This window comes from Zophobas morio, unplaced genomic scaffold (genome assembly GCF_036711695.1).
Source record: "Zophobas morio isolate AGI-343-1 ecotype UQ-CSIRO unplaced genomic scaffold, CSIRO_AGI_Zmor_V1 ptg000004l, whole genome shotgun sequence".
Classification (NCBI taxonomy): Eukaryota; Metazoa; Arthropoda; class Insecta; order Coleoptera; family Tenebrionidae; genus Zophobas; species Zophobas morio.
Window position 1 is genome coordinate 5797920 of NW_026972109.1, and position 27022 is coordinate 5824941.

At 32.5% G+C, this 27022-nt stretch overlaps 1 protein-coding gene across 5 annotated transcripts in view; it reads left to right on the top strand.

Moving 5' to 3' along the window:
- Nucleotides 1-27022, top strand: part of LOC135139091 (octopamine receptor Oamb) — a 251743-nt gene that overhangs the window by 94468 nt on the left and 130253 nt on the right. For 2 of the 5 annotated variants that reach the window (XM_064069180.1, XM_064069212.1), the window contains exon 1: nucleotides 15679-15773. The exons of 1 other annotated variant lie outside the window; for it this stretch is intronic. The gene's annotated coding sequence lies outside the window, so the exon portion shown is untranslated. Of the gene's footprint in view, nucleotides 1-15678; nucleotides 15774-16020; nucleotides 16062-27022 lie in introns of those variants that run through there. 2 more of the 5 variants (XM_064069197.1, XM_064069207.1) reach the window with 2 other exon arrangements.

Below are 27022 nucleotides of genomic sequence, written 5' to 3' on the forward strand. Positions count from 1 at the left end.
ATTAAAAATCGGAAAACTAGAGAAACGGAAAAAACTGAAAAATCAAAAAACTGAAAAAACAAGAAATAATCGAAAAAGTCGAATGGCGAAAAATTGCAAAATAAAGAACTTAAGAAACCAAAAGTTGAAACACTGAAAGAATAAAAATTGAGGAATTTAAAAATAGAAACAAAATTAATCGAAAAATTGGAAAGAAGAGTAATGAATCGAATCAAAAAATTGGAAAACCCAAAAATCTAAAAACCATAGAATCGTCAACATTGTAAAGTCCAAAATCTGTAACTGAATGATCAATCGAAAAATTGAAAAATCGAATAAATGAAAAAGTTTTAAAATCCAATAACTGAAAAATTAAAAAAATTGAAAATAGTATACATAATTAGAAAAGTGCAAAATTTTTTAAACTATAATTATCACATATTTCTTTAAAATGAAAACTAGAAAAACAGCAAATCAAAAACTGAATTAAAAAAAATGGAAAAACCGAGAAACTGAAAAATCTAAAATTGAAACAACCAAAACTTGGAAAATCGAAAAATAAATTAATTAATCGAAAAATTGGCAAGAAGAAAAACGAATTAAACCAAAAAATTGGAAAACCCAAAAATTTAAAAATTGTAAAATCGCCAACATTGTAATGTCAAAAATGGTAACAATGAATGATCGAAATATTGAAAAATTAAATATCGAGAAAGTCAAAAATTTTAAATTGAAAAATCGAATAAATGAAAATGTTTTAAAATTTAGCAAAAATGGAACAATTCTAAAACGTGAAATTGAAAAAGTGAAAAATTATAATAATAATAATTCTTATTATATACTTATTTAAAATAGAAATTAGGAAAACTGCAAATCAAAAATTGAAGAAATGAAAAATTGATTGAAAAATCTAAAATTGAAAAAACAAAAAATCAAAAATCTAAAAACTGAGAAACCAAACAATTGAGAAATCGAAAAACTGGAAAATTTCACATTGAAAAAAGGAAACGAAACAAAAAATTGCAAATCAAAAAATTAAGAAAACGAAAAATTGAAAAATCCAAAAATTTAAAATTTGAAGCACGTGAAATTGCAAATCGAAAAATTTTAAAAAGTTTTCATTCTTCCGGAATATCATTTTTGATTTTTCAATTTTAGAGTTCTGCAATGTTTCAATTTTTTTAATTCGAAAAGCTGAAAATTCGAAAAATCGAAACATAAAAAATTGGAAAACTAAAGAATCGGAAAAAACTGAAAAATCGAAAAACCGAAAAAACAAGAAAAAACCGAAAAAGTCGAATGGCGAAAAATTGCAAACCGAAGAACTGAAGAACCAAAACTTGAAACACTGAAAGAATAAAAATTGAGGAATTTAAAGATAGAAAAAAAATAATCGAACAATTTGAAAGAAGAATGATGAATCGAATCAAAAAATTGGTAAACCCAAAAATCTAAAAATTATGGAATCGTCAACATTGTAAAGTCGAAAAACTGTAACTGAATAATCAAAGAATTGAAAAATTGAACATGGAGAAATTCAAAAGTTAAAAATCGAAAAATTGAAAAATCGAATAAATGAAAATGTTTTAAAATCTAATAAAAATGGAACAATTCTAAAACGTGAAATTGAAAAAGTGAAAAATTATAATAATAATAATAATTATTATTTACTTATTTAAAATAGAACTTAGGAAATCTAAAATTGAAAAAACGAAAAATCAAAAATATAAAAACTGAGAAACCAAAAATTGAGAAATCGAAAAACTGGAAAATTTCACATTCAAAAAGGACACGAAACAAAAAATTGCAAATCGAAAAATTAAGAAAACGAAAAATTGAAAAATCCAAAAATTTAAAATTTGAAGCACCTGAAATTGCAAATCGAAAATTTTTTAAAAGTTTTCATTTTATAAATTTTCGGAATATCATTTTTGATTTTTCAATTTCAGAGTTCTGCAATTTTTCTATTTTTTAAATTCGAAAAGCTGAAAAATCCAAAAATCGAAAAATTAAAAATCGAAAAACTGAAAAAACGAGAAAAAAATCGAAAAAGTCGAATGGCGAAAAATTGCAAACCAAAGAACTGAAGAAACCAAAAATTGAAACACTGAAAGAATAAAAATTGAGGAATTTAAAAATAGAAAAAAAATCGAACAATTTGAAAGAAGAATAATGAATCAAATCAAAAAATTGGAAACCCAAAAATCTAAAAACTATAGAATCGTCAACATTGTAAAGTCGAAAATCTGTAACTGAATGATCAAAAATTGAAAAATTAAATATGAAGAAATTCAAAAATTAAAAATCGAAAAATTGAGAAATCTAAAAACTAAGAAACTAAAAAATAGAATAATTGAAAAACTAAAAATCGAGAAATTGAAAAAGCGAAAAATAAATTAATAAATCGAAAAATTGGTAAGAAAAACGAATCAAACCAAAAAATTGGAAAACCCAAATATCTAGAAACTGTAAAATCTTCAACATTGTAATGTCGAAAATGGTGACATTGAATGATCGAAATATTGAAAAATTAAATATCGAGAAGGTCAAAAATTTTAAATCATGGAACTGAAAAATTGAATAAATGAAAATGTTTTAAAATCTAATAAAAATGGAACAATTCTAAAACGTGAAATTGAAAAAGTCAAAAATTATAATAATAATTATTATATACTTATTTAAAATGGAAATTAGGAAAATTGCAAATCAAAAATTGAAGAAACGAAAAATTAAAATATGTACCTTGAAATTGAAAAATCTAAAACTGAAAAAACGAAAAATCAAAGATCTAAAAACTGAGAAACCAAAAATTGAGAAATCGATAAACTGGAAAATTTCACGTTGAAAAAAAGGAAACGAAACGAAAAATTGCAAATCAAAAAATTAAGAAAACGAAAAATTGAAAAATCCAAAAATTTAAAATTTGAAGCACGTGAAATTGCAATTTTAAAAAGTTTTCATTTTATAATTTTTCGGAATATCATTTTTGATTTTTCAATTTTACAGTTCTGCAATTTTTCTATTTTTTTAATTCGAGAAGCTGAAAAATCCAAAAATCGAAAAATTAAAAATCGAAAAACTGAAAAAACGAGAAAAAATCGAAAAAGTCGAATGGCAAAAAATTGCAAACCAAAGAACTGAAGAAACCAAAAATTAAAACACTGAAAGAATAAAAATTGGGGAATTTAAAAATAGAAACAAAATTAATCGAAAAATTCGAAAGAAGAATAATGAATCGAATTAAAAATCCAAAAATCTAAGAACTATAGAACCGTCAACATTGTAACTGAATGATCAAGGAATTGAAAAATTAAATATGGTGAAATTCAAAAATTAAAAATCGAGAAATTGATAAAATCGAATAAATGAAACAGTTTTAAAATCCAGTAACTGAAAAATTAAAAAAAATTAAAATCGTATAATTACAAGAGTGAAAAATTTTTAAAACTATAATTATTACATATTTCTTTAAAATGAAAACTAGAAAAACAGCAAATCAAAAACTGAATTATAAAAACATGGAAAAACCGAGAAACTGAAAAATCTAAAATCGAAACATCCAAAACTTGTAAAATCGAAAAACTGAAAATTTAAAAGTCAAAACTCGAAGAGTTATATACCGTAAAATTGAACAAAAAAATGAAAAGTTGAAAACTGCAAATAGAAAAATTGAGACTGAAAAATCGAAAAATTGTAAAAATGTTGAAAAAAAAAAACCTGAAACGAAAAACTGCAAATCAAAAATTTGAAGAAATAAAATTAAAGAATGAAAAAATCGAAAAATTATAAATTGAAAACTCGAAAAATTTTAAATCGAAAAATTGCAAAATCGAGTGAAACATGTGATTTTATTTGTATTATCTAAATCAACCAAATCGCTTAGGGTCGACACTTGCTTGACCGCGGTCTGGTCTGTAGATCAAACAAATCCTCAGGCGCCGATTTATTCAACACTTGTATCACAAAAAGCGTTTCAGACTAAATTCACCCCTACCCATCCACTAAATAAAAACTAAGAAAATTTGATAATGTTTGTACGCCGCCCCTGATAGCTTTACGACCCCCCGGCGTCCCACACGCCCATTTTTTCGGCGCTCTCCGCTATTAACCCTAGTTCGTGTGTTCCACTAATTTCGATAACGCGTGAAACTCTCACCGACTATCCGAGATTAAGAAGAACTCGTGCCGCAGGAAAAACGGACATTTTTTGCGGGACCGACAAGTATGTTAGACCGAGAAAAAGCTCTCGGTTCTGAATCCCGTGTAATAGGATTGTCTCGTCCTAGCGGACGGTTTTATTGATCATCCCATTCTTCAGCAAGGTGGAAGAGAAAATTAACTTTGTTTCTCCTCGTGATGACGTTTCGAGTGCGAGTGCGCTGCTCTGTTTTAACGTTATTTAAATAATAAATCCGGGGATTGCAGATTCGAGGGAATCTCGACGAAAACTTAATCAGTGCGCTCCATATTCGAACGCGATAAAAAATGTTCGGAAATTCGGCAGGCTTTCCGAGAGAATTAGCTGTTAAGAAGGGCTTTGCAATTTTTAGGGAGAGGATTGACACAGTTATCTACTGGAAAACTCGGTTAAGCACACCTCGTTATGTTGTTTGCTTTATTCCGGTGTCTGCGATACAATGCCACCGGATTCAGAATTTTACAATCAAATGATTCGAAGTGGTTGTCTAGCAAAAAATGTTTAACTATAATTTACTAAAAAAAAAAGTACAAAAACCAGACAATAAACGTTAACACAGTGAAAATACAAGACGTAGTGCTCGAGCTTTTAGAAGAAGAGAAACCCGCATGCAACGGCTTTCAAGCCGCAGCAGCACTTTATCTTTGTAAGCTTTTTTCCGAAACTCTATTCCCCACATCCATCATTTCGCAATTAACAAAAGAATGCATCTTTATTCCATACCGGAGATGAGAAATGAGAGGAGGCGCTAAAAACTGCCACCACTGTAATTTTCTCATCTCCATATAATATTTCCTTGGCGTTACTCAAAGATTTACGTACGAAATGCTTCCTGAAATACCCGTATTTCGAACAATCAAATTTCTATTGCACCCAATAAATCCTCCGCTCGATTCATACATATCTACTTTTCTATTTGTTTCGGGAAACATGTTTATTCTTTTTATTTTCCGTATTCGTGTAACATATCGCAGGGCTTTCCCGAAGCTGAATCTAATATCACTCACTCCCGAAGCACAAACCCCGACGACTTACAGTATCAAGAGCGCAAAAAATACTAAATAATACAGCGCGGTAGTAGGCGGAGCTAGAATTAAGAAGTGGGCGGAGCTCAAACCCAAATTTTCAAACGATACAAATTGATTTATAATCCGGCGGATTCCGAGCATTACTACGAATTTAAACCGGAATTTAAAATTAAGTGGCTCTGGTAGGATTCGACCGCACAATTCTTTAAATTCCTGTTTACGTCAAACTGAATCGTCGGTTAGAAATTTTTTCCGTCTGGCGGCTTTGAATAAAATTGAATAAATTTCTTCCGATTCAGTTTTCGTTTTAGGAAGCTCTGCAAAAACACTTGCCTTCCCATGAACGTTCAGTGGCCACTCCTACTTCTTCCGTCGCTAATTACCATCATAATGAACGCCTCTGAGCACCACCGCGAATAATGGCAATAATTTTACTTAAAATTCAACCTTTTAATTATTTCGACAGGAGTAGGAGACACTTTATTCCGAACACTTTCTAGTGTGGGCGGGGTGATTTTAATAGAGTCGCCTGGGACGTGGAATACAAGTCTGGGGTTTTTATAAGGTCGAAGGCCGTGTAGAGCAACTCCACAAAGAAAATAAAGCAATAAAATATATAAAACGATAAATGGAGAAAGAATTTTTTTAACGTCCGCTTAAGAAAAAAGTCGGTGGAAGTTGTAAGTGCTTATTCATATTTTCTCAAGTGATGGGTGGACATTCAATTTTTAGGTGAAGTGTTGGAGAATGTCCTCCAGGAATACCCGCTGAAGGAGTTTAATATTTAAAGATCGCAATGTGGTGAACCTATATGTGTGAAAATTTAAGCGCGGATATAAAGTTATAATTTAATTTTATGCAAGGTTGTAAAAATTTTATTAAATTATGGATTGTGACACGGAAAATAAATTAAGTGGAAATATAAAGTCTGGTGATGTGTTCGGCCGCTATTTCGTTAATGTGACTTTAAAAAACAAAAAAAAAAAAACGTTGATGTACTAATGTGGACGGCTCTTTGGGGACTGCATCCATTAGAGTGCTAAAACTGTAGTCCAATAACTAAAAATGAAAATAATGTGGATCTCAGTAACTACCTTGAGGTATTCCAACATGGTTGACGTTGCACCTATGCAAATTACCTCCTAGCCACAAAGTAGAAGTTTCTGACGCAACAAGTTTCGATCAACTCGTGTGTCCACTCGTAATTTATTTAAGAGAATATTTTATTATTATTATTATTATTATTATTATTATTATTGTATTTGTATTCTACAGGATTTCCCATTTACAGAATACATTCAACAGATTGTTAATTAAATAGTTCAAATGTTTAGCTTTCGTTGTAATCCAATTTCTTTATTTCCAACTTTTTCTTATCAAATATTCCTAGTTCCCGATTAACCCAGTTTCCAATGTAACACATTCTATATAATGGTGAATACTTTAAAACATTTGTTCTTGGCGTTGGAAGTGCAAATATCACTTGGTTTCTTAAAGAGAGCATCCTATGGTTTGCATTAATTGGAATTTTAACAATTATATCCGAACAATCAATATCGTTGGTAACTATTTTATGTATGAACATCGCTGAAAACATTTTGTTACGATTGTATGTTGTTGTAACAGAGAATCTTTGCAGAAGTTCTGAGTGAGGAAACCCAATTTGCGGATAGACTCCATCTTCTTTGTAACACAGATATTTGAGAAACTTGCGCTGTATTCTTTCTAGTTGCGATATCCAGGTCGCATGATATGGAAACCATATCACACAAGCATAGTCGATTTTAGGTCTAACTAATGCTGTATATAGCGACATAAGTGTTTTTGATTCAGTAAATTCTTTTGTATTCCTATATATATATCCAAGAGTTTTAAAGCATTCCGATATAACATGTTCGATATGAAAGCGAAAAGTCAATTTACTATCAAAAATAACTCCCAAATCATGGATCATTATCGGTCTCGACAATACTTCACTTTCAATTTTATAATCGTAAATAAAAAGTTTCTTTTTCAGTGAAAACGACATTACATAACATTTTTCTTTATTAACAGGCAGTTGATTACTATCACACCAGTCCAATATTTTACTTAAGTTCAACTGCATATTATGACAATCACCCCATCCTTCAATTTTTGAAAAAAGCTTCAGATCATCTGCATATAACAAATATTCTACATCTAAGTCTTTAATTATATCATTAATAAATAAACCGAAAAGAAGCGGTCCAAGAACAGATCCCTGAGGAACTCCCGAAGTCGGAAATATTTCCCTTGACGAATGTCCTGCCACTAAAACGAATTGTTTTCTATCACACAAATATGAAGCAATAAGATTAAGTAAGAATGGTGAAAAGCCTAGTATACTTAGTTTCTGGAGCAATAGTTTATGATTTATTCTATCAAACGCTTTGGAGAAATCCGCGTAAATAACATCAGCTTGCACACCATCATCTACTGACTTAGCAAGAAACTGAGTTAACAAGAACAAATTAGTTACTGTCGACCTTCCCTTTACGAATCCATGCTGCTTCTCACAAAGTGTTCTTTTTATACTAAAATAGATATTGCTGAAAATGACATTTTCGAAAACTTTTGAGAAGTTATTAATCAAAGTAATAGGCCTATAATTTTCTATTGCGGAACGAGCATAAACCACGAATTTGTCACTGTTTGTGTCAGTTTTCAGTTACAAACTTTAATAATGTTTAATCTTTCAAGTTTTATCTTTTACACCTTGTAAATTCAAATAGGTACAAAAACACAATTTAATTTAATTTAACTAAAAATTTTCATTGGACGATAAAATTATTTCTAAATTTACGTCATTTTGGTGGCACAAAAATCTAATTAAATGAAAACATTGCGTACGCGAAATGCGTCTGTAATTGAAATAAAAGCAAACGTTTGAAGGATCCTTTGAGGAGGCGCACAGACAAAATATTTCAGCCGAAGTTGTACAAACGTGTTCGACATGCCTTAAATTCAGAGGTTAAAATGTGTGTACATCGAAAAGTGAAGTCAATTAGTAGAATTTGAAAACTAATACAGTTGTAAAAAACGCTTCCGCCAAATCTATACCGATTAGTTCCAATTTTATGCTGTATGTAGAAAGAAAGTAAACAATGATTTATTATAGGCGTGTGAGCAATTTCCTGTGGTTACAAATGCTATAATATTTATAATGATTTATTGGTTCGTAAAGTACATACGGTTCGGGTCACTGAAGCATTAAACAAGCCACAAAATAGGTAAAAGAGAACGATACAAAAAAAATGTTTTGGCCGAAACCGCCCCTAAATATGTATTCTGTAATAAATTACACCGGTTGCTGCTTTTAGCGGTTCTTTGCAGTATTAATAAACTTGCTCGAAAGATAAACATTGTTAGCTGTGTTTAGGTTTCACAACTGATGGATCGAGAAAGAATTCAAGTTAAACTTCATGTAAAAATACGTGCACAAAAATTATTATTTTAAAGTATAAATCAAACGCCAAGACACTTTTGTGACATTCATGGCATGTGTCCAAATTTCAGCGAAACTGAAGCAGACTATCGTAAAACTGCTTCAGCCAAACGAAGTTGTTTTTAATAATAACAGTTACTGCGAAAAAGTACAACTCATAATGTCGCAATTTTATACGAGAAAAATAATGAAAATGCCAGCTAGAGCAAATAAATATTTCTACCTAGAAGACAACTCAAATTAACTTAGCGTTAAAATATTAAACTAATAGCAAAAATAGAACACAAAAAAACAGTTCGTTTGAATTAAAGATAACGGTCTATCAGATACACAATATATATATGAACCTATTGTAGTATGAGGCGAATTAAGACCATAATAATTCGTAAATGAAAATCGATAAGTGGGTTCATTAACCGAATGTCATAAGAAGGCATTCTGGGTTTCATATACTGAGCAAGCTCTAGGCAATTAATTAGATTGTGTAGTATTTTGGTAACGAAACATAATTAATGCTATGATTTTTCTTGCTAGCATGAAGTGAGAGAACTATTTTAAGCCTTTCGAAGTATCAGTATTTATTTTTATCAATCTTTAGTTTAAAAATAAAAAGTTAGTAAATTTCTTCTGAACACTACACAATCTACTTTATGGTCGACTGTATGTACCACGCGTTTCTTTTATTTGACATAACCTCTGTAACATTTTCATTTTTAAAGATAAACATACAGTTCTTTGAGCAAATTTGTATTATGTATTTTAAGAGATCTATGTGATGGTAACCACACATTTTTCCGGTAGAAGCGGAAATGAGGTCAACTTATTTTTTTTTAATTAAAAAAAAATTAAGTTGACGTCATTTCTGGTTCTGCCGGAAGTGAGAATAAAAATTTGACGTTGCCATCAGATAGATCTTTTAAAATATTACAAATTTTCTTAGAGAACTACAGGTTTATTTTTAAGAATAAAAAAGTTACAGGGGTTGTATCAAATAAAACAAACAGCCTGTATATGAAGTGTACTCGTATATAGGACTTGCTAAGATAAGACTGATATTGCCAAATAACATACCCTCTAAGAAAATAAAGGGCGGGTGGGCGGGGCTAGTAGTTGCTAATGTAAAACTGTTATTGGCAAATGGCATATCTTCTAACAAAATAAAGGGTGGGTGGGCGGTTATAGTACTTGCCAAGATAAGACTGATTTTGGCAAATGACATTCTCTAAGAAAACAATGGGGCGGGTGGGCGGGGCTAGTACTTGCTAAGATAAGACTGATTTTGCAATTTTTTTTTTTGCTAAAAGTTTGTCGTTGTTGATCTACAATTTAAAAACAATGCTGATGCTCTGATATATAACTTTTATATAACTTTTCACAACAGGATAGATAGAATCTAGATAGATAGAATGTAGAATTATTTAATTGGAAAGGTGGGAAATCGGTCTATAATTTTCAACTTTAGAAAAAGACGAAAAAAAAAAGGCGACAAAAAAATAATAACATAAATTCTAAGAAAAAGACCGAAAAGGCAGCAAAAATTAAAGGCGAAACAAAAGCGGCAAAAAAGAGGAAAAAAATGGTAAATAAGGAGACAAAAAAAAGGCATACAAAAACGTCGAAAAAAGGGTCAAAAATCCAGTAAAAACAAGGATGACAAACATGATAGCCACATTTTGCCATATATTTCAGATAAATATTTAGCCCCACCCACCCACCCATTCATTTCATTGATTTCATTTAGCAGGGATATAAGAAAAACAATAAAAAAGAAGAAATAGAGTAAACAAAATGGCAAAAAAACAGAAAAGGGGAACGAAAAAGTAGGTGAAGAAATCGAGCCAGAAAAGGTCAAAAAACGCGACAAAAGCGTAAGAAAAAAACAACAAAAATTAAGGGGGACACAAAAACGGCCCAAAAAAAGAAAAGAAACGATAATTATGGAGACAAAAATGTCATAAGAAAAACGTTGAAAAAAAGGCCAAAATTCCGATAAAAACAAGGGTGACAAACACGATATCCACATTTTGCATTATATTTCAGCGAAATATCTAGCCCCGCCCACCCACCCATTCTACATTTCATTGATTTCACTTAGCAAGTTTAAGACAAAGAAGAAAAAAAAAGGGTAAACAAAATGGGAAAAATAGAGAAAAAGGGAACATAAAAAAGGTGAAGAAATCGCTCCAGAAAAGATATAAAAAATCGCGACAAAAGCGGAACAAAAAAGGGAGCAAAAGTTAGAGGCGACACAAAAGGAGCCCAAAAAGAGACAAAAGAAACGTTAAATAAGGAGACACAAAAAGGCATAAAAAACGTAAAAAAAGATAAAAAATCCGATAAAAATAAGGGTGACAGACAAACATGAGATCCACACTTTGCTATATATTTAAGCGAAATATTTAACCCCGATGAATAATAAAAAGGGTAAACAAAATCGGAAAAATAAAGAAAAAGGGAACAAAAAAAGGTGAAGAAATTGCGCCAGCAAAAAACAAAAAACGTGACAAAAGCGGAACAAAAAAAGGCAGCAAAAATAAAAGGCGACACAAAGACGGCACAAAAAAGATAAAAGAAACGGTAAATAAGGAGGCAAAAGAGGCAAGAAAAACGTGGAAAAAATGGCCAAAAATCTGATAAAAACAAGAGTGACAAACATGGCATGCACATTTTGCATATATACAGAGAAATATTTAGCGCCGTCCACCCACCCGTTCTACATTTTATTGATTTTATTTAGCAAGTTTAAGAAAAACAATAAAAAAGGTAAACAAAATGGGAGAAATACAGAAAAAGGGAACAAAAAAAGGCGAAGAAATTGCGCCAGAAAAGATCAAAAATGCGACAGAAGGGAGATAAAAAAGGCAGCAAAAATTAAAGGCGACACAAAAAAGACAAAAAAAAGGATAAATAAGGAAACAAAAGAAAGACAACAAAAAAGACGTGAAAATACAGAAAAAGGGAACAAAAAAAGATCAAGAAATCGGACCAGAAATTATCAAAAACGCAACACAAGAGGGAAAAAAGACAGCAAAAATTAAAGGCGACACAAAAACGACCCAAAAAAGATAAAAGAAACGATAAATACGGAGACAAAAAAAGGTATAAGAAAAACGTTGAAAAAAAGACCAAGACTCCGATAAAAAGAAGGGTGACATGATATCCACATTTTGCATTATATTTCAGCGAAATATCTAGCTCCACCCACCCACCCATTCTACATTTCATTGGTTTCACTTAGCAAGTTTAAGACAAAAAAGAAAAAAAAAGGTAAACAAAATGGGAAAAATACAGAAAAAGGAAACATAAAAAAGGGGAACAAATCGCGCCAGAGAAGATCAGAAAACGCGACAAAAGCGGGACAAAAAAGGGGGCAAAAGTTAGAGGCGACACAAAAGGAGCACAAAAAGAGTCAAAAGAAACGATAAATAAGGACACAAAAAAGTCATAAAAAAAACGTAGAAAAAAGGGTCAAAAATCCGACAAAAACAAGGGTGACAAACATGAAATCCACACTTTGCTATATATTTAAGCGAAATATTTAGTCCCGCCTACCTAAAGGGTAAACAAAATGTGAAAAATGCAGAAAAATCGAACAAAAATAGTGAAGAAATCGCGCCAGCAAAGATCAAAAAACGTGATAAAAGCAAAAAAAGGCAGCAAAAATTAAAGGCGACACAAAAACGGCACGAAAAAAGACAAAAGAAACGATAAATAACAAGGCAAAAGAGGCATAAAAAACGTGGAAAAAATGGCCAAAAAAACATGGCATGCACATTTTACCATATATACAGGGAAATATTTAGCCCCGCCCGTCCACCCGTTCTACACTTTATTGATATCATTTAGCAAGTTTAAGAAAAACAATACAAAAGATGATAAACAAAATGGGAGAAATTCAGAAAAAGGGAACAAAAAAAGGCAAAGAAATTGCACTAGAAAAGATCAAAAACGCGATAAAAGGGGACAAAAAAGGCAGCAAAAATGAAAGGCGACACAAAAAAGACAAAAAAAAAAGACAAAAAAAACATGGAAAAAAGGGCCAAAAATCCGACGAAAACAAGGGTGACAAACATAATATCTACATTATGCCATATATTGCAGCGAAATATTTAGCCCCGCCCACCCACCCATTCTACATTTCATTGATTTCATTTAGCAAGTGTAAGAAAAACAAAGTAAAAAAGTTAAACAAAATGGGAAAATACAGAAAAAGGGAACAAAAAAAAAAAAGGTGAAGAAATCGGGCCAGAAAAGATTAAAAACGCGACACAAGGGGGAAAAAAAGGCAGCAAAAATTAAAGGCGACACAAAAACGGCACAAAAAAAACAATAAATAAGGAGACAAAAAAACGTGAAAAAAGGGTCAAAAATCCGATAAAAACAAGGGTGACAAACATGATATCCACATTTCAGCGAAATACCAAATCTCATTGATTTCATTTAGCAAAGATAAAAAAAACGACAAAAGAAGTTAAGAAAAAATCGGAAAAAAGGGCAAAGAAAATGAGAAAATACACAAAAAGGGACAAAAAAATGAAGAAATCACACCAGAAAAGATCAAAAAACGTTAAAAAAGGGGGATAAAAAAGGCAGCAAATATTAAGCGCGACACGAAAACGGCACAAAAAGAGACAAAAGAAACGATAAATAAGGAGACAAAGAAAGTCATAATAAACGTAGTGAAAAAGGGACAAAAATCCGATAAAAACTAGAGTGATAAACATGGCATGCACATTTTGCCATATATTTCAGAGAAATATTTAGCCCCGCCCACCCACCCATTCTACATTTCATTGATTTCATTTAGCAAGGATAAGAAAAACAATAAAAAAAGTTAAAAAAACAAAAAAAGGTAAATAAAATGGGGGAAAATACAGAAAAAAGGGAACAAAAAAGGCTGAAGAAATCGCGACAAATGATGGACAAAAAAGGCGAAAAAATTGAAAAAAAGCAACATTAAAATGGTAAAAAGGCGACTAAAAAAACCCAAAAAGGCGTCAAATAATGTCAGGAAAATAATTAAAAAGAAGGCGACAAAAAAAGGAACAAAACCAGGAAAAGTACCAAAACACCGATAAAAAAGCGATGAAAAAAGGGTGGCAAGATTTGTATTTGTTAAATTTTTAAAGAGAATCCTTGAAACAATATGTTAATAAGACCAATTATTACGGTAATTTGTAATACTTAGTAATTAGGTACACAATTCGTGTTATTTGAAATTTTCAAATTCAAATTCTAATTTTTAGAAATCGAGATGTATCTAGCGAGATATTTAGGGTTAGAGAAATATGTTTTTCGAATGGAAAGTACCAGAACCTAGCCTATCTTTGTTATAGAATTATAGGTTATGTCAAACGATCTCCTTAGTTTTTGTTCAATGAGTATTCACACATAAATACGATAATAATGGAGAAACATTATTGTTCTATAAGATTGAAAGGAGGGTCAAGGATTTATTCTGAATCAGAGACAAAATCAAAACCTCCTGACTCATCATCAGATAATTCCATTCATGGATTCCATTAATGGTTTGATAATCGTAAACGAGTATAAAAGTGGTTGTCTACGCTCACGTGCTTGATAAATGTGCACTAATGGTTACTGGATATGAGGGATTGGTCACGTAGAATAGGAATAAAATTTGGGATCTTAAATACTACAAAGATTCTAGCTGTTAGTCTGCATATTTCGTATTTGGAAAGTTTAGGAACGAGTTCTTGTCTTGCTAGATAATATTTTTACTCAAAAAATTAAAAAATTCGTTTGCATCCCATCGCGGTAAGCTCAGAATGACATAAATGATAATATTTAAATTGACGTTTAAGCGCCCTAGTCATTTGTTTGCAAAATATTGTCAGTGTCGCCAACGGTAATAAAATTCTAGAGAAATTAAAAAGAAGATAGAGGAATTTGTATTATACCTACCTTCTTTTATTCTTATGCCATTTATCCTTATTATAAAGCTTTGAAATGACGTAGATACATGTAACATAGAAAAATAGAGATCTACAATCATCATACACTCCTTGAAATCTTTTCACAGATTTTTAATTAAACCAGTCAGAGTGGTTTAAGAAATTTTGAATCGGATTTGACTTGACCTGAATTGACCTAACCTGACCAGACCTGGACTAACCTGATAACCTGTTCTGTTCTAATTTGACATGATCTGACGTGACCTGATCTGAGCTGATTTGACGTGACTAGGAAAAATACTTATTACAGAACAGATTGATTTATATTTCTTAACGTTGTTTTTGCATCCAATTTAAAAAGAAGACCAGTAAAAGAAGCTCACCACTAGCTCGGACCGAGGCCTACATTTAATGGTAATTGACATAATTTAGCAGTGGAAGATGCCAGAGTTAGACTGCATTGTTTTAAGAAGAATTAAATAATTCATTAAAATTTGTTGTTCTTGTCGTTCGTAAATTCCCACAATTTGCGTTTTAATGAAAAATAGTGCATCTGATGGTCCAACTATGTAAATCCGCATCATTTAATCCCGGAATGCGTTCGTGCCATCGCACACCAGCACAATTCACCGTCCAAACATTTAATTTCTGCTTAAAGCAAAAATTACGAACGCCCCTCCACCATAAAAATTTATGACAACCCGTGAAAATTTTACGACCCTCCTTGATAATTTATTACATTCGGCCAATAAAACAATCCCGCCAACCTGCAGACACACTTCCCTCCGATTCTCAGCAAATTGATGCAGCCCGCACATTCCGCGCTTATTTACTGCAGACCTGAGCGTCGCTCCTTAAACACATCACGTATTTACGGCCTCTTGTAGCCGTTTCTTGGCAGAAATTGCGTCGTTTCTCGCAATCATCCCCGTGCTGCATCTCTGGATGCATCCGCATACGCCACCGCATCACTTTTTCCTCGTGATCGGTCGAGCCGAGCACCGGCAAGCAAAAATCCTAGGCCAACCGGGAGAGGGTTAGAATCGGCGCCGAGCGCCGCGACGCTCAGTGTCCCGCCGCCGTCCGAGCCGACGCTCTCGCCGCTCTCGGAACGGAGCGCCCGCGACTCCGGTGCTGGACAGACGCGACTTTACCATGCCCAATATACCATTTTGTGACAGGTGAAGGTAATGGTGGATTTTTCGTATTGATTTTCCCGCTTAATTGATAGGTGAAGTTCTTAATCGTTACGGCGGCACGCGATTTCATTTTTTTTTTTTTTGAGGAAGAAATGCAGGGATGTAATTTAGATTTTATCGGGGGCGCGGGTGCGCACTGGAAAAAACAATTATTTGAATAGAGGAAAAAGTTTCTGGAGTTGGGGGAGTGAGGGGCAGGGGCGGAGGGTGCATTTGGGGGGTTATACTGAATTATGCAAGTTTTTCGTTTATGATTAGAAAGAAATGTCGTTAAGGGTGAGTACTGTGTACAGACAGAAATTTTTATTTTTGGTTTGTAAGTTCTATTTTTGGTGATAAAGAGAAGTGCAAAGATAAAAATAAATGAAAACAAAATAGAAGTGCTACTTTTGATGTAATAGAGGAGATGGTCTAATTTTAGGTATAGTGGAAGAACTATCTTTAGTATTATTATTTATTAATAAATAAATAAGTCGCTAGAAAAGCAATTCGATTTTTTCAAAATTTTGCAGCGGAAAAGTGTTGTGTTGTGAAGATTATTTACTTGATGAAATAATATAATAATAATTTGGTTTTATGACACTTTTGAAATAATAACAAAAAATATAAAAGTGGAACATACTGTATAAAAGTAATTATCAATTATATTTTCTTCAAGGAAAAAAACACGTTGAACAGAGAGGTAATCTAACTTGAGAGATTTTTTGTGAAAAGATTAAAATTACGTTTTAGTAACACTTTGGATTATTATTATTATTTACGTAAAATTTCAGCAAATTTTAAGAAAAATAAGTTTTACCAAAATAAATTAAATTGAGACGGAGGTGCTAATTTCACTCAAAATATCAGGCTGTCAAGTAGGATTCAGCGAAATTTAAATTTAAGACAAATTTGTTCGAATTAAGATACTTAATAAAAATTCTTTGCACATAGGAATGGATCAATAAATAAATTATCAGTTACTTATTTACCCGGACGAAATTTTCTTAAATTTTTGTCACGTTCTTCAGCAGTAAAATGGCCAGAATTGTGTATTCTATTCTTTAAAAAAGCAGTGTGCCAGGATGGTTTTAGTGTAAATTTATTTAGTGTTTTTTTTTTTTATAATAAAACAAGTATAACTTGAGTACAGGATGTCTAGTAAGTTATTTCTCAGTTGTGTATTATATTTTTACTCAATATGAGTGTTGATTATTGAATTCTAGGAACTTCATTCATTTCTCCTTTTCAAAATGGTTTTGTCTCTGTGATATTTATTTTTACAAAATCTTCTATTTCTATATATTGTAATATAGCAAAAAAATCTTTTACGCTTATTTTTTCACAGTCACATCGTTAATAATTTTTTCTATGGAAGATACAGTCCGTGTTTTATTTTTATAAGCTTAAGTTATTATTTCAGACCTTCCCTCGTCTCTCTTTTAAGTTAAAAAAAATAGGTAAAAATGTCTTATGTTATTAGATAGAACTTCCCTCGCCCTTGATGTTCAGCCAAACAAATCCGGCTTCATCGAAAAACTATAAAATTTGATAGTACCATTTATAGTGTCAGAGAAAAATCAAGTGGGCCATGAGGTGATTGAACCCCAGACAGGATCGGAGTCGCGACCTTCACGTGACCTACATTTGGTCGATTTATTACGTTCCTCTTAAATTAGTATACAAAATCTTAATGGCTAAGCGAAAAAATTCAAAGCGGATTCATAAACAACAAGTACATCAGGATGTTATTTTACAAAACTTATATAGTATTTACCATGGAAATGTTGAGGTGTGTTCTCAAATTGTTGGTAGGGATGATTAGACAAATGTCGGTTACCATTTTACTATTTACACGATATTTGTAACGTATAGTTTAGTAAAAATTGGACGGGGACGGAGACCTATTTTTTCATACTCGAGAGTTCATGAAACGTCGAGAAAACAAACAAAGTAGTTATAGCATGATATCAATTTTTATAGGTCCAGTATGACATTAATAACACCGTTTTTCAAAATTTCAGGAAAAAGTCGTGTTTTTGATAATTTCTATACATTAAAGCAAATTAAACTAACACCAGTAACAATGTAAGAAATTAAATGGCACCCTAAACATATTTTTGGAGATTGTTGTAAAGCTTGTTTTCCCGAGTTTATTAATGTATCATACTTTAATAACCTGTAATCTGCCACTGGCTTTGAATCGAATGTATTTACGTATGTTATGAATTGCTCCAAAAATATGAATGCGTGGATAAAGCTCAAGGTTATGCTTGTATTTTTAGTGAGCTTTCCCATTTGAAAATATTTCGCAACGTTCTTGGTTTGAGTAATAAAAAATATAGATAATAGCAATAACAGTATAAGAAACAAAAAAGCCTATAAAATGTTGCACAAATTTAGATGTCTTCGAGAAATTTTTTTTTTACGAATAATTGACGAATGTGTGGAGCTTATTTTCGGCTTTTCTTGCTTAATATATATAGTTTTTTTGAGCAACACGATCACTGAAGAACATGTTTCATATGGTAATTCTTGTAGAAAAATACTGATTTTGCAATTAAGCTCCGCCCCCCTTGGCTCACAACGAATAAAGAAAAATCGTTACAATTGAGATAGGGTGGGTGGGCGGGGTTTATATTTTGCTTTTTCTTTCTTAATATACATAGTCTTTCCTTACAACAAGTAACTGAAAACATGTAGAAACTGGTAAATTTTATCCGTCACACTTTTCTACAAATTTACCCTTTCAAACATGTTTTCAGTTTTTTGTCGTAAAAAGAGATCTACGGACATTTATTAAGACAAAATCGGTGAAATATAAACCCCGGTCACCCGCCCTCATCTCAATATTGATAACTTTTTGATTCGTTGTGAGCCGAAGGGCGGAGTTTAATTGCAAAATGTTTATTTCTCTATAAGAAACTACCATATGACGTGTTGTTTAAAGGAAACTATATATGTGTTGAAAAAAAAAACATGAAAAAATAAGCCCCGCCCACCCACCCCTGTCTCAATTGTGATGAATTTTTCATTCGTTGTTAGACCGAATGGTGGAACTTAATTATAAAATCGATCTTTCCCGACAAAAGTTTACCATTCTAAAGGTTTTTAATATCTAATGGTGAAAATAATACTACGTATATCCAGAAAAAAGTTAAATTTAAGCCCCGCCTACTCACCACCATTTCAAATGTAATGTTGTTATTCGCCGTGATTCCGGGGGCGGAGTTTAATTGCAAACCCCTTATTTCTTCGCAAGAACTAACTGTCTGAAACGTGGTGTTGTTGAAAGAAACTTGCAGATGTATATATTAAGAAAAAGGAAAGAGTAAGTAAGTAACAAAAATTGACAAAAAAAGATGGTAACTCTTGTTGAAAAATACGGATTTTGGAATTAAGCTCCGCCCCCATGGCTCACGACGAACAAATAAAAATCGTTACAACTGGGACAGGGTGGGTGGGCGGGGTTTATATTTTGCTTTTTTTTTTAATATACATAATCTTCCCTTCACAACAAGTAACTGAAAACATATTGAAAATGTTAAATGTTATGGCTCACACTTCTCTACAAATTTACCTTTACAAACGTTGTTTTTAATTTCTTGTCGTAAAAAGAAAACTACGTACATATATTAATAAAAAATGGGTGAAATATAAACCCCGCCCACCCGCCTTCTTCTCAATTGTGATAACATTTTTATTCGTTGTGAGCCGAAGGTCGGAGCTTAATTGCAAAATGTTTATTTCTCTACAAGAAACTACCATATGAAACATGTTTTTAAGTAACATGTTGTTGAAAGGAAACTACATATGTATCAAAAAATAAGCCCCACCCACCCGCCCCAATCGCAATTGTGATGAATTTTTCATTCGTTGTCAGACCGAGTGGCGGAGCTTAATTATAAAATCGATTATTCCCGACAAAAATTAAATCTAAACGTTTTCACTATCTTATCGTGAAAAAAATATTACGTATATCCACAAAAAAGCAAAATTTAAGCTCCTCCTACCCACCACTATCTCAATAATTGTCATGATGTCATTCCCTGTTAGCCGTTGGGGACGGAGTTTAAGTGCAAAATCCTTATTTCTTCGCAAGAACTTACTATCTGAAACATATTTTTAAGAATGGTGATGTTGAAAGAAACTTATATATATTAAAAAAAAAGCAAAGAGTAAGTAAGTAACAAAAAGTGATACAAACACAGGGTAATTCTTGTAGAAAAATACTGATTTTGCAATTAGCTCCGCCCCCCTTGACTCACAACGAATAAAGAAAAATCGTCACAATTGAGATAGGGTGGGTGGGGGGGGGGTTTATATTATGCATTTTTTTTTCTTAATATACATAGTCTTTCCTTCACAACAAGTAACTGAAAACATTTTGAAAATGGCAAATTTTATTCGCCACACTTTTCTACAAATTTACATTTTTAAACATGTTTTCAGTTTCTTGTCGTAAAAAGAAACCTACGTACAGATATTAAGAAAAAAACGGTGAAATATAAACCCCGCCCACCCACCCTCGTCTCAACTTTGATAACTTTTTGATTCGTTGTGAGTCGAAGGGCGGAGCTTAATTGTAAAATGTTTATTTCTCTATAAGAAACTACCATATGACGTGTTGTTTAAAGGAAACTATATATGTGTTGAAAAAAGACATGAAAAAATAAGCCCCGCCCACCCACCCCCGTGTCAATTGTGCTGAATTTTACATTCGTTGTTAGACCGAATGGCGGAGCTTAATTATAAAATCTTTCCCAATAAAACTTTACCATTCTAAACGTTTTTAATATCTTATCGTGAAAAAAGTATTACGTATATCCAGAAAAAAGCAATAGTTAAGCCCCGCCTATGCATCACCATCACAATTGTAATGATGTTATTCGCTGTGAACCCGGGGGCGGAGTTTACTTGCAAAATCTTTCTTTCTTCGCAATAACTCACTGTCTGAAACATGCTTTCAAGTGATGTTGAAAGAAACCTGCATATATATGTATTAAAAAAAAGCAAAGAGGAAGTATGTAACAAAAATTGACACAAACAGATGGTAATTCTTGTAGAAAAATACTGATTTTGCAATTAAGCTCTGTCCCCCTTGACTCACAACGAATAAAGAAAAATCGTTACAATTGAGATAGGGTGGGTGGGCGGGGTTTATATTATGTATTTTTTTTCTTAATATACATAGTTTTTGCTTCACAACAAGTAACTGAAAACATGTTGAAAATGGTAAATTTTATTCGCCACACTTCTCTACAAATTTACCCTTTTAAACATGTTTTCAGTTTCTTGTCATAAAAAGAAACCTACGTACAGATATTAAGAAAAAAACGGTGAAATATAAACCCCGCCCACCCGCCCTCATCTCAATTGTGATAACTTTTTGATGCATTTTGAGTCGAAGGGCGGAGCTTAACTGCAAAATGTTTATTTCTCTACAAGAAACTACCATATAAAACATCTTTTTAAGTAACATGTTGTTGAAAGGAAACTACATATGTGTCAAAAAATAAGCCCCACCCACCCGCCCCAATCTCAATTGTGATGAATTTTTCATTTGTTGTCAGACCGACTGGCGGAGCTTAATTATGAAATCGATCTTTCCCGACAAAAATTTACCATTCTAAACGTTTTAATATCTTATCGTGAAAAAAATTTAACGTATATCCAGAAAAACGCAAAATTTAAGCCACGCCTGTCCACCACCATCTCAACTGGAATGATTTTATTCGCCGTGAGCCCGGGGGCGGAGTTTAATTGCAAAATCCTTATTTCTTCGCAAGAACTTATTATCTGAAACATATTTTTAAGTATGGTGATGTACAAAGAAACCCAAATATATATTAAAAAAAAGGAAAGAGTAAGTAAGTAACCAAAATTGACATAGACAGATGGTAATTCTTGTAGAAAAATACTGATTTTGCAATTAAGCTCCGCCCCTCTTGACTCACAACGAATAAAGAAATATCGTTACAATTGAGATAGGGTGGGGGGGGGGGGGTTTACATTATGTTTTTTTTTTCTTAATATACATAGTCTTTCTTTCACAACAAGTGACGGAAAACATGTTGAAAATGGTAAATTTTATTCGCCACACTTCTCTACAAATTTACCCTTTTAAACATGTTTTCAGTTTCTTGCCATAAACAGAAACTTACGTACATATATTAAGAAAAACAGTGTGAAATATAAATCCTGCCCACCCGCCCTCATCTCAATTGTGATAACTTTTTGATTCGTTGTGAGCCGAAGGGCGGAGCTTAATGGCAAAATGTTTATTTCTCTACAAGAAACTACCATATGAAACATGTTGTTGAAAGGAAACTTTATGTGTAAAGAAAAAAAACGTCAAAAAATAAGCCCCACCCACCCACCCCACTCTCAATTGTGATGAATTTTTCATTCGTTGTTACACCGAATGGCGAAGCTCAATTATAAAATCGATCTTTCCCGACAAAACTTTACCATTCTAAACGTTTTTAACATTGTATCATGAAAAAAATATTACGTATGTCTAAAAGAAAGCAAAATTTAAGCCCCGCGTATCCACCACCACCTCAATTGTAATGATGTTATTCGCCGTGAGCTCGGGGGCGGAGTTTAAATGCAAAATCTTTATTTCTTCGCAAGAACTTCCTATCTGAAACATGTTTTTAAGTACGGTGATGTTGAAAGAAACCTGTATATATTAAGAAAAAAAGCAAAGGGTAAGTAAGTAACAAAAATTGACTCAAATAGATAGACAGACAGACAACAGACAGCTAATGCTTGGGAAGTAGAAATCAGAATTTAACCATCAAATTCTACACTTCTAAAACTGTTCGTACTAAAGAATTACAAGATATTACTCAAAATTAGTTTAATTATTCCTTAAAAAAAATTATGACGTCTTCCAAATATTACGTATTTTGATGATATTCTCTAATTTTATGGCCACTTATATAGGGTGTCTCAAAAAAATAATTCCATCGAATTTCCTTAAAACACAGCTATAGTGTGACTCAAGTTAGCACAAATATCTGCTTTATCGTTTAGGAGTATTAAGAACTTGAATTTTTTATCATGAAGGGATCAAGTGAGTGAATTTCATATTTAGAAGTATCCGATTTAAAAACTTTGGCCTGGAATTTACTACGCAACTCTCATTTATAGTACATCGCAATCATAAACAAATACTTTTTATTTCATCCAGTGCAACGTATATTTTAGTAATTTATTTTTTCCTATTTGCACAAACCGCCTTAATGCTTAGATTTTGAAAATAACATTTTTGATTATTTTTAATTTGAATAATAAACTATTTTTCGCTGTAAACCGAAATTCACAACCACAGTTAATTTAACCCGAAGTTTTAAAAATATTAAGATTTAGCCCATCACTGGGCACCAGATTTTGAATTTTTTAACAGCACATTTAGTTGGTCTTTAATGCCACAATGAAGCCTCCGGAGTAATTTAGCGTCCCCGCCGCATCCCCTGCCGCGGCGCCGCTGTCCAGCCAATAGGTCACGAGAAAGTGCTATTTCATTAAAATGAATCAATAGCGTCTTTTTTCGACAATAATTGAGTTTCCCAAACTCCTCGGCTTGTTTTTCTTTCAAACTAGAGTTAATAATTGAAAAATCGTGAGGTCGAAAGTCTTGGAAAATTCCGGTGTCAACGAGCAGAAAAAGGGGAGCGTTTCCTCATGCATTATGTATTTGATTTTGGAATATGTGGTGTATTATTTTATGAAAATATTTGTTTTCTGTTTTTTTCGATCGATTGGCCGACAGACATTCCCCCTGACGTTTAAGCAAAGCAGAAAATAAGCAAAGAGCACGCATCTGCAGTGCCTTCAAACCACCTCCATCTTAAGCCGATTCCCACCGGTCCAACTTAGCATAAAATCATCCAATACCGACTGTTCGCTGAGAATTTAGTTATCCGATCTTAAGGCGGCGATCCCGGGGGTTTAACTCTATCTTCAGACGTCGGTGTAATAAAAATGGCGACAAAACGCCATAATGGCACTTTCAAGTTTTTGCGTTTTTTCTGCGTGCTCGTAAATCACGTGAAGAGCTCAAGAAGTGTTCAATTATTCAAAACTAAAGTTAGCCTGGAATTGATGGATGGTGAGGGGGATGGCAACTCTTTTTTTGGGGAAGATTGCTTGTGGAGGGTCTGCTGAGAATAACCAGAATGGAAATGGTAAACATTTCGAATTTTGTTTTAGTTTTAATTAAAGCGTAACGAAAACTTACGCGGTTTAAGACTATATTAAATTTTTTGGTGAAGTTTTTACGTTTGGCTTCAGTAATATTAAAACAGTTTGCAGTTATTAGTGATAAAAGAGAGATTACAATCAACGTTTATGTAAGTAATAAATTCGGTATAATTTACAGTTGCTGCAAACATTCAGCGAAAATTAAACCAGACAAAAATCTAAATAACTTCGTAAATGAGTTCTAGTTTAAATTCTAGACTAAAGAAGAATCTCCGCAGCAGAATATTTTAATAATAATTACTCCCGTCGTGCCATATTAAATATTTAATCGTCTGACGTTTTTGTTACAGCTGTAATTTAAAACCTAACATTTTTATACTTTTGTTTAAACATGTTTCTGAAAGTTGAGCATTTTTAACTTTATCAAAGCTAAAGGCGTCTTATTTTGTCTATGACTTTGTTGCTTAACAAATTCGCTTTTAATATTGCTTTCGAGTTTAAGAAACTAATTTGAAAGACTAATTTTTCTTTATAAACAAAAACAGAACGGATGATTACCTTTCGGAAAAGTTGCCTACAGATAAACTTTGGAGAAAAAATTCTCACTTAATTTTCTTGTCTTGTATAAGAAAATGATGAAGTTTATATAATTTTAGGCAGAGCCGTGTCAAGCAATTCAGCCGCCTGAATTTAGTTGAATTTCATTTCAAACTCTGAGGTTTCAAAGTTACGCGATTTAAATAATCTGTTTTTTGTAGCTTGATTATATATAACCCATTTTAACGTGCCTTCCAGAAAGTAGGTTAAAATATCAACACGGATTCATAAACCACAAGTGCCTTATTTTGTAAAATTTAAATAATATTTGCTAATGTACATTTTGAGATGACGTCATGCTATTGTTGATGGGGATGATTATTCAAAATTTGATTAGCGTTTTACCATCTACATGATATTCCTAATATACATACAAAATTTGACAACAATCGGTTCAGTAGTTTCGAAGATTATATGTCTATTAAAAACCCGGACGGATGGCAGACAAATTTTCCATTAGTCGCGGACTAACACGATTCTATTTTCTAAAAAATTTAGAGAGTGCAACTTTTACCCACAATAAATAAAAAACGACGCGCCCTTGTTGTCGCCACCAGACCGAAATCAAAACTGAGCACAAACGGCTGTAATAATTTCTACTGACGGAAAAGCCACTTGTTTTGACTGTCCAACTTCAAACGTTGTCAAAAATTTTATATAAATTAAAATTTAAATTGTACCGCTAGGTTTACGCCAAAACGACGCACCGATGTTGCCGCCACCAGTTATTTTTCATACTTTCACCAGCAGATGCGTGTTTTCGAGGTTAGTTTAACAACGTTTGAACAAATTGATCTGTTTTTAATAACTTCGTGTTTGTGGGAAGCCGCTTTTCGGTTGAGTTGTGATATATTAATACTTATCGTATTAAACATTACAAATAATATTAATTATGTTTAACATTGTATAATTATGCCATGATAATTTATCAGCTGCGTTTTCACGAACTGATTTCGCTAACAATCATTAAAAAACGTAAATTTAAAACCAACAATGTCAAGAGCGACACCGCTTGATTCTTACGAACTCGCTTTTCCAACTTTTCTGGAAAAATTGACCTTCCGTAAAGTTTGTATTTTCGCTTCGATTTCCTCCATCACTAATAAGTTTAAAAATCCCGAATAGCTACAAACACGAGTGTATTTTATACGTAATATTGTCTCCAATAAATTATAAAAATTCACAATTGTAACTTTTGCACCGCCGCGACGAACTGGAAAAATTACCGTTACAGCCAAAAACGAGAGAATTTCTACTGACGGAAAAGCCATCTGCTTTGACTGTCCAACTTCAATAGTTCTGAAAAATTTTATATAAATTATAATTCAAAATGTACCACTGGGTTTACGCCAAAACGAGGCGCCGATGTTGCCGCCACCAGTTATTTTTCATACTTTCGCCAGCAAATGCGCGTTTTCGAGGTTAGTTTAACAACGTTTGAACAGATTGATCTGGTTTTAATAACTTCGTGGTTGTGGGAAGCCGCTGTTCGGTTGAGTTGCGATATATCAATACTTATCGTATTAAACATTACAAATAATATTAATTTTGTGTAACATTGTTTAATTATGTCATGATAATATATAAGCTGCGTTTTCACGAAGTGATTTCGCTAACAATCATTAAAAATCGTAAATTTAAAACCAACAATGTCAAGAGCGACACCGCTTGATTCTTACGAACTCGCTTTTCCGACTTTTCTGGAAAAATTAACCTTCCGTAAAGTGTGTATTTTCGCTTCGATTTCCTCCATCACTAATAAGTTTAAAAATCACCGAATAGCTACAAACAAGAGTGTATTTTATACGTAATATTGTTGCCAATAATTTATAAAAATCACAGTTGTAACTTTTGCACGGCCTCGACGAACTGGAAAAATTACCGTTACAGCCAAAATCGAGAGAATTTCTACTGACGAAAAAGCCATCTGCTTTGACAGTCCAACGTCAATAGTTCTCAAAAATTTTATATAAATTAAAATTCAAATTGTACCGCTAGGTTTACACCAAAACGAGGCGCCGATGTTGCCGCCACCAGTTATTTTTCATACTTTCGCCAGCAGATGCATGTTTTCGAAGTTAGTTTAACGACGTTTGAACAAATTGATCTGTTTTTAATAACTTCGTGTTTGTGAGAAGCCGCTTTTCGGTTGAGTTGCGATATATTAATACTTATCGTATTAAACATTACAAATAATATTAATTATGTTTAATATTGTTTAATTATGTCTAGATAATTTATAAGCTGCGTTTTCACGAACTGATTTCGCTAACAATCATTAAAAATCGTAAATTTAAAACCAACAATGTCAAGAGCGACACCGCTTGATTCTTACGAACTCGCTTTTCCGACTTTTCTAGAAAAATTAACCTTCCGTAAAGTGTGTATTTTCGCTTCGATTTCCTCCATCACTAATAAGTTTAAAAATCACCGAATAGCTACAAACACGA